The 13,546-nt window shown below is 40.8% G+C and overlaps 1 protein-coding gene across 3 annotated transcripts in view; it reads right to left on the bottom strand.

The window, feature by feature from the left end:
• Positions 1–13,075, bottom strand: part of cnr1 (cannabinoid receptor 1) — a 73,683-nt gene extending 60,608 nt beyond the window's left edge. The window contains exons 1-2 of one of the 3 annotated variants that reach the window (XM_072499779.1): positions 12,961–13,075; positions 12,553–12,666 (exon numbers count right to left, since the gene is read on the bottom strand). The gene's annotated coding sequence lies outside the window, so the exon portion shown is untranslated. Of the gene's footprint in view, positions 1–3,408; positions 3,430–12,552; positions 12,833–12,960 lie in introns of those variants that run through there. The other 2 variants (XM_072499780.1, XM_072499778.1) reach the window with 2 other exon arrangements.
• Between the last annotated feature and the right edge of the window lie 471 nt (positions 13,076–13,546).

The raw sequence follows: 13,546 nt of genomic DNA, 5'->3' as shown, positions 1-13,546 counted from the left end.
AAGGGAAAAAATGTAGTTTGTGAGTCAATTAGCCAGAAATAATGAAACCGATTGACGCAGTTTTTATCAGTATATGAAAAGGAAGAAAATAGCTAAAATATACGCCAGTCCCTTAGAAGCAGAGACAGGTGAAATGATCTTGGGGAATGAGGAAATGGTAGAGGCATTGAACAAATAGCTTGTGCCTGTCTTCACAGTAGAAGAGATGGGTTCTATACCAGAAACCAACGGCAACCTGGGGGCTAAAACGAGTGAGAAAATTAAAAAAATTAGTATCAGCAGCGATTAAGTATTGGAGAAACTTAAGGGACTAAAATCCAACAGTTCCCCAGGCTTCTAAAAGAGATAGCTGCAGAGATAGTGGGCAGAATTCTCTCATATTGTCGTGGTGGAATCCATTGCGAGTGAGGACAGAGAATTTGACATTCCGGGCAAAACTCCATTCACTTTTAACGGCATTGGAAAATCCCAGCCACAAACAAGGATGGAAGATTTCGACCATCGGGTGTGCTGGCTATGATTTTCCAAAATTCATTAGATTCGGGAACAGTCCCATTAGATTAGAAGTTGGCAAATGTTATACTGCTTTTCAAGATGGGAGGGAGAGAGAAAACAGTGAACTATGGGTCAGTTAGCCTAACATCAGTTGTTGGGAAAATGCTTTAATCTGTTATTAAGCAATGCACTTAGAAAAACACAGTATGATTAGGACAGGTCAACGGGATTTTACTAAAGGGAAATTCTGTTTGACAATTTTTTTTCAGGATGTAACTAGTGGAGTAGATAAAGGGGAACTAGTAGATATAGTACACCTGAATTTCCAAAAAGCATTCAATAAGGTGCCATACAAGATGTTAATAGGCAAAGGGGCTCATGATGTTGGTGGTAATACATTAGCATGGTTGGAGGATTGGTTAATGGATAGAAAAGAGAGAGTGGAGCATTTTCAAGTTGGCAAGAAGGGAATAATGGAATGCCATAAGGATCGGTGCTGGGGTCTCAGCAATTTACAATTTATATTAATGACTGAGATGATGACACAGAGAATAATGTATCTATTTTGCTGATGATACTAAGCCAGGTGGGAAGACACAGAGAGGCTGCAAAGACAGGTTAAGTGAGTGAGCAGAGGATACAGTGTACTGAATCAAATTATTACACTGGCAAAATATGGGTATTAGCAATGTATCAGTGAAGGATTAGGAAAACATGTGACGGATTAGCAGAATATTAATGAGAGATATATTTATTTGCAGCATTTATAATATTTATATTGCTTTCTGATTTGTTTTGTATTCTCTCTCTCTTGAAGATCTTCCTCACTAGCACAACATCCCATGATTTTAGACGGTCTCCTGATGATTAGAAAATGAAGAACATAATATCATTATTTAAAAATTGTCAGAGGGCATAAACAGAAATTATACCAGTTGGTTGCATTTCCCTTGTGGAGAAAAATCTTTGAAATGGGTTTTAAGGGATTAAATGTGAAGAACAATGAGAATGAGTACAGACGAGGATATTATAGTTAAATACGGAATTTATTTGAAGATGATATTGTAGACCCAATATTAGTCTTAGGGTATTGCAGTAATTGTTGTATAGTTATGTTTTCAATAAGTGTTTGACGTGGCTCCAGGTCATAAATTACCATTCAAGGTAAATAGCCGTAGAAAAAAAGGATACCATAACTAATAAGAAATTGACTCAAGTCCAAGAAATAAAGAACCGTAATAAATGGAAATTTACGGGCTGGGAAAGGAATACAAATGACATACTTCAGGCATCACTTCTTTGTTGGTAAATTGGAGACAGAGCAATCCATGCAGTTAGATTTAGAAGATTTAGGATCATTTAACAATCAGGGATTGGATCGGCTTGGCTCAGTTGGGCACATTGTTGCCACTGGGTCAGCAGGTTGTGAATTTAAGCCCCAAATTGCGATTAACCCATAATCACGCCAGATCCTGCAGGATGACATTGAGGCAGTGCTGCACAAGTGATAAAATACATTGAAAAGCTTTGAAGAGAGCAAGGAAAATACATTTTATATGACTTAATAAGAATAGTCTTTGCCTCAGGATGAGGGGTCAGCCATTTAAGCTAGAGATATTGGAGGGTTGTGATTCTTTGAAATTCGCTATTCTGTAGAGCTGTGTGTGGATGCTCCATCGTCGAGTATATTCAAGTCAAAAATCGCGAGGTTTTCATATTGTCAAGGAATCAGGGGTATGGGGAGATGGATGTAGAAGATCAACTGTGATCTTATTGAGCTGTCTTGGGTGAATATTCCTGCTCCAAATTCTGATGTTTTTATGAGCTCCTCAATCCCATTCATGTGATAGGCAAAAGAACAGAGGGCAGGTACATCCCCTTGGTGGGGGAGGAAGAAACAGCTGCGTCAGTCAGCTTAGGCCACTATCTTGCACCAAGCATTCAATGACAGGGTGATGCTGATGCAGTGTTGGGAGAGAACAACTCCCCTTCCCAACCGCCGCGATATGGAGAGCATGAGAGTGAAAAGAGAAAAATAAAAGCTCCAAAAGACCTTGAATGTCCAAATGACCTAACAGCACGTCTTTCAGGACTTACCCAAAAACATTTGGAAAACAGTAGAATATGTAAAAGCTCTTACACATTTCCTCAATGTTACTGAAGGGTTAAGATGCTAAGCTGCTGTAATAACATCAATAATATAAAAATTAGTGCAATACTACTTATGTGCCTTTGGGAAACTAGCTGCTATAAGTGTGTAATCCGCAAAATAATTAGGAAACAGTAACAGCTGCATCCTGCGGAAGCTCAAAATACTAATTGGTGTGCTGGAATATTGGTTTTGTCGCAGTCACTAGAGGTCGCCCTTCATGGGGGGGGGCATGGGAACTACTGATTTGACTGCGCAACAAACACAGTATAAGATTATACTGCATTATAGAAAACAAATGCACGCAGCTTTTGCCTGCTATGTGTTTAATTGTCTCTCAGATGTCGTATGGTGTGCAATTGACAATTACTAGGATGCAATTATCAAAGCACACTCACACCCAGATCCGGAGAGCTGCAGACACTCAAATGTATAATGGTTTGCTCTTATGATCTGCACATTGCTGGCTGTATAGTTTGATGTTACCATGTAATTGCTGAGAAGATGCTTTCAGCACATTGATATGTGGTTGTTTTTAACTATGCATTGCTGGCAGTGTAGCCAAGCATTACAGTGTGATTATCTGGAACTAGTTCCATATATGTTATGGTAATCATATAATGCTCGGTTTCAATGACCATAGAATTGGAATCTGGTACTACTCTGCGATTACTAAATGACACCCACAGAGGGAGTTGCAAACACTTAGCTATAATCTCCTCCTGCATTCAATGAAATATCTATGGAAGGTTGTTAAAACTTACATTTGTCTTGGGAGTTTCAACCTAGAAATAAAATCACAGAAATAAATTTCAAATTGCTTTTAAGGACTAATAGTAAACTGAGACTGAATTACACCTTTAAACTCCCTTTGGTGCCAATGCATCATGCTAATTTTTAACAAAAGCTGCAGTTGTTGCAAAACTGAAATAAAACTGGAAAAAAGCTGTAAATGCTTAGCAGGTCATGCAGCGTCTGTGCAGTGAGAAAGAGTCAACATTTCAGCTTGATGACCCTTCATCAGCATTAAAGATGCAAAAGGTCTTAAGCAAGTAAAGAGGCAGGAAATGAGAGGACACTACAACAAGAGAAGGGCTTTGAAATGGTGTAATTGAATGACAAATAAGGCACCTAAGGAGGGAGTTTCAGACACTTGGGGAGAGTCGCCTCCTGAATTCAAAGATAGAATTATAGAAGTGATTATAAAAGAAATGCTACTTTTTAAACTGCTTTTCAGTTTCCTTCAAATGTGAGTAGAACAGCTATTTATTTCTTATGTAAGCTGAGTAGCATAGATGTACTAAGAATAGTGATGAGTGTTCAGAAGTGTTTAAGTTTACCGTTAGATATTACTTCTAACAAGCTTCTGCCGACATAGAATGTACACCACAAAACTGGCCATTTGGCATATGCGAATATCTATGATCGACATGAGGCTCCTCCCACCCCTCTTCATCTAAGGCTATCAACATATTCCTTTCTTATTTGAAATTATTGAGTATTTCACCTCAACAAAGGCCAAAGCTGAAGTATACACTGTATCTAAAACTGTATCATGGTATCACCATGATGGAAACTCGCATTTATATAGTATTAACCCTTTGTAATCCACTGGTGATCTTGGCTAGTATTTAGGTCCAATTCTAGGCACCAAACTACAAGAATGTAAAGGAGGTTTAGCAGAATTATACCAGGGGTGAGCGACGATAGTTATGTAGAGTGACTGAGATTGTTCTCCTTACAGCAGAGAAGGAGCTTTCATAAATTTGGTTAGAGTAAATAAGGATAAACTGTTTCCAAGGTCAGGTATTGGTAACCAAAGGTTACATATTTTAGGTAATTAACAAAAGAATCAGAGATGAGGTGAGGAGAATTGTTTTAATGCACTGAGTTGATAGCGGGAAGATGTTACTGAGTTGGATGATCAGCCATGATCATACGGAATGGCGGAACAGGCTCAAAGGGCTGAATGGCCTCCTCCTGCTTCTATTTTCTGTTTCTATGTTATGTTTCTATGATCAGCAATGCACTGTCTGTGGAAGCATAAGCAATAGTAACGTGCAAAAGGGAATTGGATATATATATGTGACATTAAAAAAATTGGATGGATCCTTGAGAGAGCTGGCAGAAGCTCATTGGGCCAAGTGGCCTTCATCTGTGCTGTACGATTCTACGCTTTTCATATGAAGAGGATATCCTAAAAATCTTTACAGTAAGAAGGAAAGGGACTTGGCAGATAGCAAATATTGGGAAAAGAAAGACTATTGGCGAGATCAGGATGAGGAACTAAAGGCAAATTCAAAGAGTAGAGTTTTGTGAAGGTTTTTCAAAGCAAACAAGTATCTGGAAAGTAGATGGATCTGAATAGATAAGTGAAGAGGGTAGGAAGATAATAACTGAAGAAACATTTTCTAACAGTGGAACAGGGTCCGGGCAAAGTTCAGGTTAGCAGAACAGAGGCTGCATGGCGGAAGGTAGGGCAAAAGGGATCAAGAAGAAAGGATGGAACAAGGCTATGAAGAATTCTGAACTTGAAGGTCTACACCATAGGCATATGGTGGAGCCTGGAGTGGTCTTGAATGGAGTGTGGCATTTATTGGGGGTGAGGACATGGGTTAAACATTTTGGAAGAAATTAAGTTTGTGAAGCCAGATGGGAGGATATTGGAAAATCAAACCTTTGAGGTGATTGAGACATGGATTACGGCTTCAAATTTACAAGTATTAGGGGCAAAGTTGCCCCTATTATGGAGATTGTTTTCAAAAACATAGGTTGACCAAGCTTTTGGTCATCTGTCTTTTATCTCCTCATGTGATTCAGTGTCAAATGTTATTTGATAATGCTTCTGTAATAAGTCGTGGAATGATTGCTACATTAAGGACTTTATATAGGTGCAGGTTGCTGTTGTGCCTATCATGTGTTAACAGGATTGGGAAAGTTGATTGATGGTCAAATGTCAGAGAGGAATTTTAGGTGCAGGATGAAGTTGAAATAGGCAGACATGAAGTTGATGAAAAAAGTTTAGGAAGTAAGGAAGTGAGTTTAGGATGGCGAGTAACTTATTGCAAAAATAGAGTAGATAGGACATAAAAGATTTCAGTATAAAAGATGTACGAGGGTGGGATGAAGACGTAATAAAGACGGAGTTTCTTAAAGGAAATATAGAGAAGGTGATGGCGGGGGCGGGAAGCACGGTAGCACAGTGGTTAGCACTGTTGCTTCACAGCGCCAGGGTCCCAGTTTCGATTTCCGGCTTGGGTCACTGTCTGTGTGGAGTCTGCACGTTCTCCCCGTGTCTGCGTGGGTTTCTTCCGGGTGCTCCGGTTTCCTCCCACAAGTCCCAAAAGGCGTGCTGTTTGGACATTCTGAATTCTCCCTCTGTGTACCCGAACAGGCGCCGGAATGTGGCAACTAGGGGATTTTCACAGTAACCTCATTGCGGTGTTAATGTAAGTCTACTTGTGACAATAAAGATTATTATTATTATTATAAAATGAAGTAAAATAAGAGACAAACTATAAGAAGAGATCTTGTAATGTGTGCCACGCAACCACTGCAGCAGTCAGAGTGAGCTACATGCAAAGTCAGATGGGATGATTTGTACTGAGGAAGAAATAGCCACGTGTCAGTAAGTTGAAATGTTGTTTCAAAATTAGGAAATATTTTGCATGGCAATATGAGAAGGTTATATAACTAGAAGTACATTGAATGAGATAATGGCGAGGGAGGGTGAGATGACACTAAACTTGCTGTGGTATGCTATGCAGGGTTGTGGGAAATTAACAAGGGGATGGAAGTGGGTTTAGAAGATTGGTTCTCAAGCAGTAAATTTGATGTGAGAGATGGGAATGAGGTAATTTACTCGGCAAGTCTATTTTAGCCAGCAGACTTGGTACTACAGCAACATAAGAATATAAGAAATACGAGCACATAGACCACGGTGACACAGTGGCTAGCAGCACTGCCTCACAGCACGAGGGGCCTGGGCTCAATTCCGACCTCTCCCTATATCTGTTTAATGGGCTTCCTCCGGGTGCTCCAGTTTCATCCAACAGTCCAAAGTCATGCAAGTTAGGTGGACTGACCACACTAAATTGGTCCTTAGTGTCCAAACGTTAGGTGGGGTGATGGGGATGGGGCGGGTGCTCTTTTGAATGGGGTTTCTTCTGCCCTGTCTATGATTGTGTACGGTCCCTCAAGCCTGTTCTTCCATTTAATAAGATCTTGGTCTGTACACCATATTTCTGCCTTGGCTCCCTTATAGTTCAATGTCTCCACCTCCACAGCTCGTTGGAGTAGCAAATTGCAAAGATTGATGAATCTTTGAGAGAGGAAATCCTTCCTTTTCTCTGTCTTACGTGAAGTCTTATTCTGAAACTATGCAGCTAGCCTGACACGCCGCCTCAGAATTCTGCATGTTTCAATAAGGTTGCCTCTCATTCTTCAAAACTCCAATGAGTATAGGCCCAACCTGCTCATAAGACTACCCAAGAATCAACTTAGTGAATGTTCATTGCTAGTACACCCCTTTTTAAATAAGGAGACCATAAAATGTATACAGTACATGTAGGTATGGTTTCACCAACACCCAGTACTGTTATATCAAGACTTCCCTACTTTTATATTCATCCCCTTTGCCATAAAGGCTAACATTCCATTTTCCCTCCTAATCATTTGCTACCTATCTGCTAACATTTTGTGTTTCATATATGTGGACACCCAGACCTCTCTGTATGGCAAATTTCAGTAGTCTCTCTAAATAATATTTTGCATTTCTATTATTCACACTCACTTAACCTAGCCATATCCCTTTGTAGATCCTGTGTACTCCTCACAACTTGCTTTTCCACCTATGTTCGTATTGTCAGAAAATCTGGCTCTAATACATTCAATTCCTTCATCCAAGGTGTTATATAAATTGTAAATAGTTGAGGCCCAGCACTGAGACCTCTGGCACCCGACAAGTTAGTTTGCCCACCTGAGAATGATCCATTTATGTAAACCCTTTATTTTCAGATAGTTAGTCAATCCTCTAATCACAATAATATATTACATCCAAAACCATGAGTTCTTATCTTGGGTAGTAGCCTTTTATGTGGCACCCAAGTCGTGGTGGCAGCCAGGCTTGAATCAGAAAGTGGCTGTAAATGTCTGGAATAGATTCTGACATGATGGAGACAGAGAAAAATCTACAATGAAAAAGAGAGAGGAATCAAATGCAAGAAATGAAATGAATGAAAATCGCTTATTGTCACAAGTAGGCTTCAAATGAAGTTACTGTGAAAAGCCCCTAGTCACCACATTCCGGCGCCTGTTCGGGGAGGCTGTTACGGAATTGAACCATGCTGCTGGCCTGCCTTGGTCTGCTTTCAAAGCCAGCGATTTAGCCCTGAGCTAAACAGCCCCTACAACGGCAGAGAGTGGGGCAATGCGTTAAAGAGGATGGGACCATTTATTTCGAAAAATTGGATGTGTGCAGAAAGAGAAGTTGCCGAAGCTGAGGAGGAAGAAGAAAGTGGAGCTGGAAGAAGTACACACAGAGCTAGGAGTGCTTGATCTCACAGTGGCAGCCATTATCTACCTTAATGGAGCAGGCACTGCCTAGGATTGAATACTATAAGACGACACCAAAAACTAATATGAGCATAATGCACAATCAGAGCATTAAAAATCAAATGAACATTCACTAAATCATCAAGAGCTTATTCATCACTAAATTTTTTAATGGTCACATGTCCTACTCTTCACTGGAAATATGCACGCTAGTTGGATTATTGAGAATTCATGCCCTGCACCCAATCCTTCAAAGGTAAAGCAACAAGAAAGTATTCATTTCACGTCAGAACAATCAAAGTACATACATCCTACTATAATATTGAATTTCACCACATCTGCTAATAGGGAAACATGAAATTAAAAAACAAACTTGCATGTATATAGTGCATTTCATAACGCATCCTGTAGTGCATCAAAGGCAATTGCATACTTTTGGGGTGTCATGGTTCTTGTAATGTAGGCAAATATGCACAGCAAGATCCCATAATGTAAATAACTAAATTATCCATATTAATTGGTGGAAGGATAAATGTTGTCCAGGACATTGGGAAAATCACTTACCTTCCTTCAAAAATTGGCACGAGATCTTATATTTCCATCAGAGGGAAAAGAAAGAACTTCAGTACTGCGCTGAAGTGTCAGCCGAGGGTATATACTCAAGTTTCTGCAATGTGGCTTTGAACCCACAACCTTCTGATTCAAAGGCAAGCATGCTACCAATGAACCAAGACTGACAGCTACTTCAAGAGTCATGTGGCTACCCACAAGTGATAACCAGGAGCATTGCAGAAAAAGAGGCATGTTGTCAAAGCTTTTCATCTTGCACTCATCAGGACAGAACAAAAAATCCAAATTTCAAAGGGAGCAACATTCTCTACTACATAAGAAAAGTGTAATGATTGGCTGACAAGTCAATTCTAATTGGGATTGCTCAGCAGGTCATGTCCAATTGTGGAATCACATCTAACATCAGACATCATAATCTGAGCTTGATGAGCACAGGCTGTTTGAGGACATGGTGGCATATTGGCATGGCCCTGGTAATCCAGAGACCCAGGCTAATCCTCTTGGTCACAGATTCGCATTCCACCACAGCAGCTAGTGGAAATTAAATTCAATTAATAAATCTGGAATTGAAAGCTACACTCAGTCATGGTGACCACAAAGCTATCATTGATTGTCATTTTAAAAATCTGGTTCGCGAATGCCTTTTAGGGAAAGCATCTGCTGTGCTTGCTGGTCTGGCCTACATCTGACTCCAGGCCCACAGCATAGTAGTTGACTCTTATCTGCCCTCCGAAAAGGCCTCGGAAGCCACTCAGTTCAAGAGCAATTAAGGACAACAAATGCTGTGCTTTCCAGCAATGTCCATATTCCATGAAAGAATAAAGAGTGCAGTCAGTACCTTATTCACAATAGGGAGAATACTGACCCCACTCAACCAGCACATGCTTGCAAAACTCAGAATAATGATGTCTTACATTAGATGTAACTCTGTGATTTGACAACACTTGTTCAACAACCCGAGTGTGTAAAGAATTACACTAACAACCAATTTAAGAATACCAGTGGAGCTCGCAATCAGGTTCATTTGTAACTTCACTAGAAGATACATTTTTCAGACACAGGGACCTGTCCTCTGCATTCAAAAGGAATATGTCCAGATTTTGTATATTTTTTGAATTAACAAAAGCATAGGGGGAAGTAGTTCCCTGGTGCATTCTCCATGGCAATGCCTCAATCCATCAGAATCAATATGCCAACCAATCAGCACCCTTTCTCACGCAGCACAAATTGTTGCTCCCTTTGAAATTTGGAATTTTTGCAACTGTCCTATCCATATGCAAGACAAAAAGCTTTGACAGCATGTCTCTTTTTCCCCCGCAACACTCAATGCCTGTACAATCAAGTGGCTATTTGATAACTAGGAATCCCATGCATGAAATCGTCAACTGGATACCATAGGAACAAACCACTTCCTTCCCAGTAGAGAACCAAAAATCATAATAGCGTTCATCTCCCACCTAACAAGTGAAAACCATAAACTTTCTCCCTTCTACACCACCAGAAATTATACACTCCTCTCCTGAATTACTGGGTATACAATGTGTCTATGCTACCTTTCAATCATTGTCTGTGCCTCCAAGCATCAGATGATGCATCTAAACTGCCAGTGACCCTTAATGGGTAAAAAAAAATTGATTGTCATGAATAATACGAAATTGCTATATGTTGGACTGGTGAGATTTCCTTTGTGCACTGTTTCCTAATGCCAACTGATTTAAGTGGAAAAGTAATGTGTTTAATGAATGGATGGTAAGGATGATAGTCTGTTGGAAAGGCAAATTGTTTTTCAGCTGATTACAGTGAAATGTGGAAATCAGGATTATTACTCTGCACAAATATATCGTGAGGAATATGTTGCAAACGATGATGTGAAACTTTGATCTTCTGGTGACATTTAATAACGGATTAAATTACCCTTTTGCGAATCCTATTGTTCTAATATAATTCAGTCTTTACCAGAGCACCAATGACCGGCAGCCACACAACTGACGCCAAGTGCAATTTCTGAAGCCAATGATTTTTTAAAATCTCTTTCAGCTTTCACTCGCCTTCATCTGTCAATTTAGACTGACTGCCTTGTAGCTACTCGCGAAGTGTTTATTGGTATTAGTTGTGAATAGCAAGTGTTACAGTGAGCTGCAGATTTAAATGGGCACTGGACTGGGTCTTTACCGGCAGCTCCTCCCCCAGAGTTTTCAGGGGCACTGATAGATGAAGTAAATCTGGCTCTCCTTAAAATATTAAGAATTATGTTTTCCCATTGAACAAATTAAGTATAAAGTCTATTTAAATATATATATGTGTGGACATGTGTATAAACTGCTAACCAGGTCTGAGTGTTTATGTGAGCTGTCTTCCAAATTGTTCCTGAAGGATGCCATTTTTTCGGAATCACGATTCTCACTGATGATAAATAGACTATGTAGTGTCTGTGGCAACTCACAAACCTGCATGCCATGCCAGGGGATAGTCGATACAGCTTAAAATTAATCAGTGATGATCTAGGGCCAGTCCATCAGAGCTCAGTCAGACATGCAACCAGCGGCAAACTGCCCGTCGGCTTTTAAGAGAAGTACAATTAAGTTATTTTTCTTCAAAACACAATTTTATTCATTTTACTTGCTGGTAGCTTGCCTGGTGTAGATTTTTTTTAAAAGTTGAAATGTCATCCAATCCCTTTTGGTTTTAAGCCTGTTGGGCGACTCGCCCACTCACTTCAGCGGCTGACTGATCAGTGCCAAAATCAGATCATGTGATGATTGATTGTTTTGCTGACATGAAACATTTGGGTCCAAGGAACCGACATGGAGTGGCGGAGTGCATGAAGCGGAGAGCAGTTGCATCCATGCACGGCTATAGCACCTTGCATTTTCGATGTTTAACATTTGCATACTATGACTTTAAAAAAAACCCATATATATTGCTTGCTACAAAACACATTCTTCCATTGCAGGCAGAGAGTGAGTGAGCTTCTTGGTCCCAAATGCAACCTCAGTCCGGGCTGATAGTTCTAAAACCAAATACCCAGGGCACAAAGTCACCCTTCCAAAAAAAGTTAACACATTTTGATCATATATTACGCTATTTTCTTATTTGGCACCTGAAGTCCCTTCAAACATTTTTAGATTATTCCGACACGGTATGGGGTGCATCCAGGTTTGTATTCTATACATATGTTAACATTAAAGGTCGAATGGTTCTTTTTAGCAAAGGTGCCTACGTCACCTTAATTTTAATTACACTCATTGTTTATTCAACCAGTTATGCATTGAATCGGCCAGTGGGATATGGTGCACAAAAATACAATGGTTTAATATTGGAGACATGAAAGAGGTGGATGAATTCTTCGTACCTGGCCCCTCCGAGGGGAGTCTTCAGGGAGGGGGGCGGGGGGGCGGGAGCGTTCAGTCACAAAGAGAAGTAAGAACGCCGGGGATCCAGGGCAGAAGGTGATGAGCTTCGAAATTACAGAGCTTCCCCATTCCTGACTCCTTCTCGGAGCGGCTGGGATACTTGGCAAAGTTGAATGGAGCATTAGCATCAGAAATTTCTTTCTTTATTTAAAAAAAAAGAAAGAACTCTGGTCCAAGTTTAATCAAGTTGGTCTTCAATTTAATCATTAACAAACATCATGCAACTACAATGCACTCAATTGTACCATGAGGGTGCCATTGGTTGAAATACCTTCCTCCTCAGTAAAATACAATTCACAGCGTTTGAAAGCGATATCATTTTGATATATATACACATCTATACATATCAGCACTCACACTAAATGAACTTACCTTTAATTTTCGAATTGCATTTACAGCTTCGGGATCTCTTTTGTCAAGCTGGATTGATTCGTTCTCAGGCACTTTATGCGCTGTCCTTTACCCCCTCCTCTTCAAGGGATTTCTCTAGTGAAAGGAATTGGAGATTGGATTAAAACACTGCTGCCTCCCATACTGTGCCCGGTCGATGTGATTTCCATAGTTTATTCGCTGTGAGCTGGTGTCAGTGCTGGATGATCTCTCTCTCTCTCTGACACACACACTCACTTCTCGTTTCTGTCTCTCCTGTGGACTCACACCGCTCTCCCCCACCCCACCCCCTCTCCCCCCGCCCGACCTGTGCTTTCTTTGGGATTCTCTCTTTCCCTCTCATTCCGCCTCTTTTTCTCTCTCCAAGCACATTTATGAAGCCCTTGTCACCTTATCACGTGTTGACACCCTTGTCAAGGAGACTCTCACAGGCTCCATACGCGCCGGGAGCTATCCGTAGAACTGTGAAACTGGCATGTAAATCAATGTTGCTTTTAGAAATGGGGGGGGGGGGGGGGGCGAAGAGAGTACGAAATACACACACACACGTACAAAAAAAACTAAATCTGAAATGCATCTGCCACGTTGGCGCATGAATGGACCCAGTTGCCCTGTTTGGTTAGATCCCCTTTCACAAAGACATCTCCATGACATCCTGGGAACAGCCCATTTTAATTTGGAATGATCTACATCTGTAAAAAGAAAAATCATATGGCCACATGTTTCCAAAATGTTGCTGTCAATTGGATTTGGGTTGGGATGTGCTGTCACACACACACACACACATAGGACAGACGGATGACCTTTCAATGAAGTCCCGTAGGAGCTCCGGGCGGAGAGCAATAGAGAGGGGCTCAGGTCCGGGGTGGCGGGGGTTAACATTCAGACCCCCCCCCCCCCCCCCTCAGGGTGGTCACCGAGTCCCCATGGCACACATGCAGGGTGCCGGCAACAAAATCCCCCTCACCCCGACTGC

This window comes from Scyliorhinus torazame, chromosome 4 (assembly GCF_047496885.1).
Source record: "Scyliorhinus torazame isolate Kashiwa2021f chromosome 4, sScyTor2.1, whole genome shotgun sequence".
NCBI lineage: Eukaryota > Metazoa > Chordata > Chondrichthyes > Carcharhiniformes > Scyliorhinidae > Scyliorhinus > Scyliorhinus torazame.
This window is presented reverse-complemented; position numbering and strand designations above follow the sequence as displayed.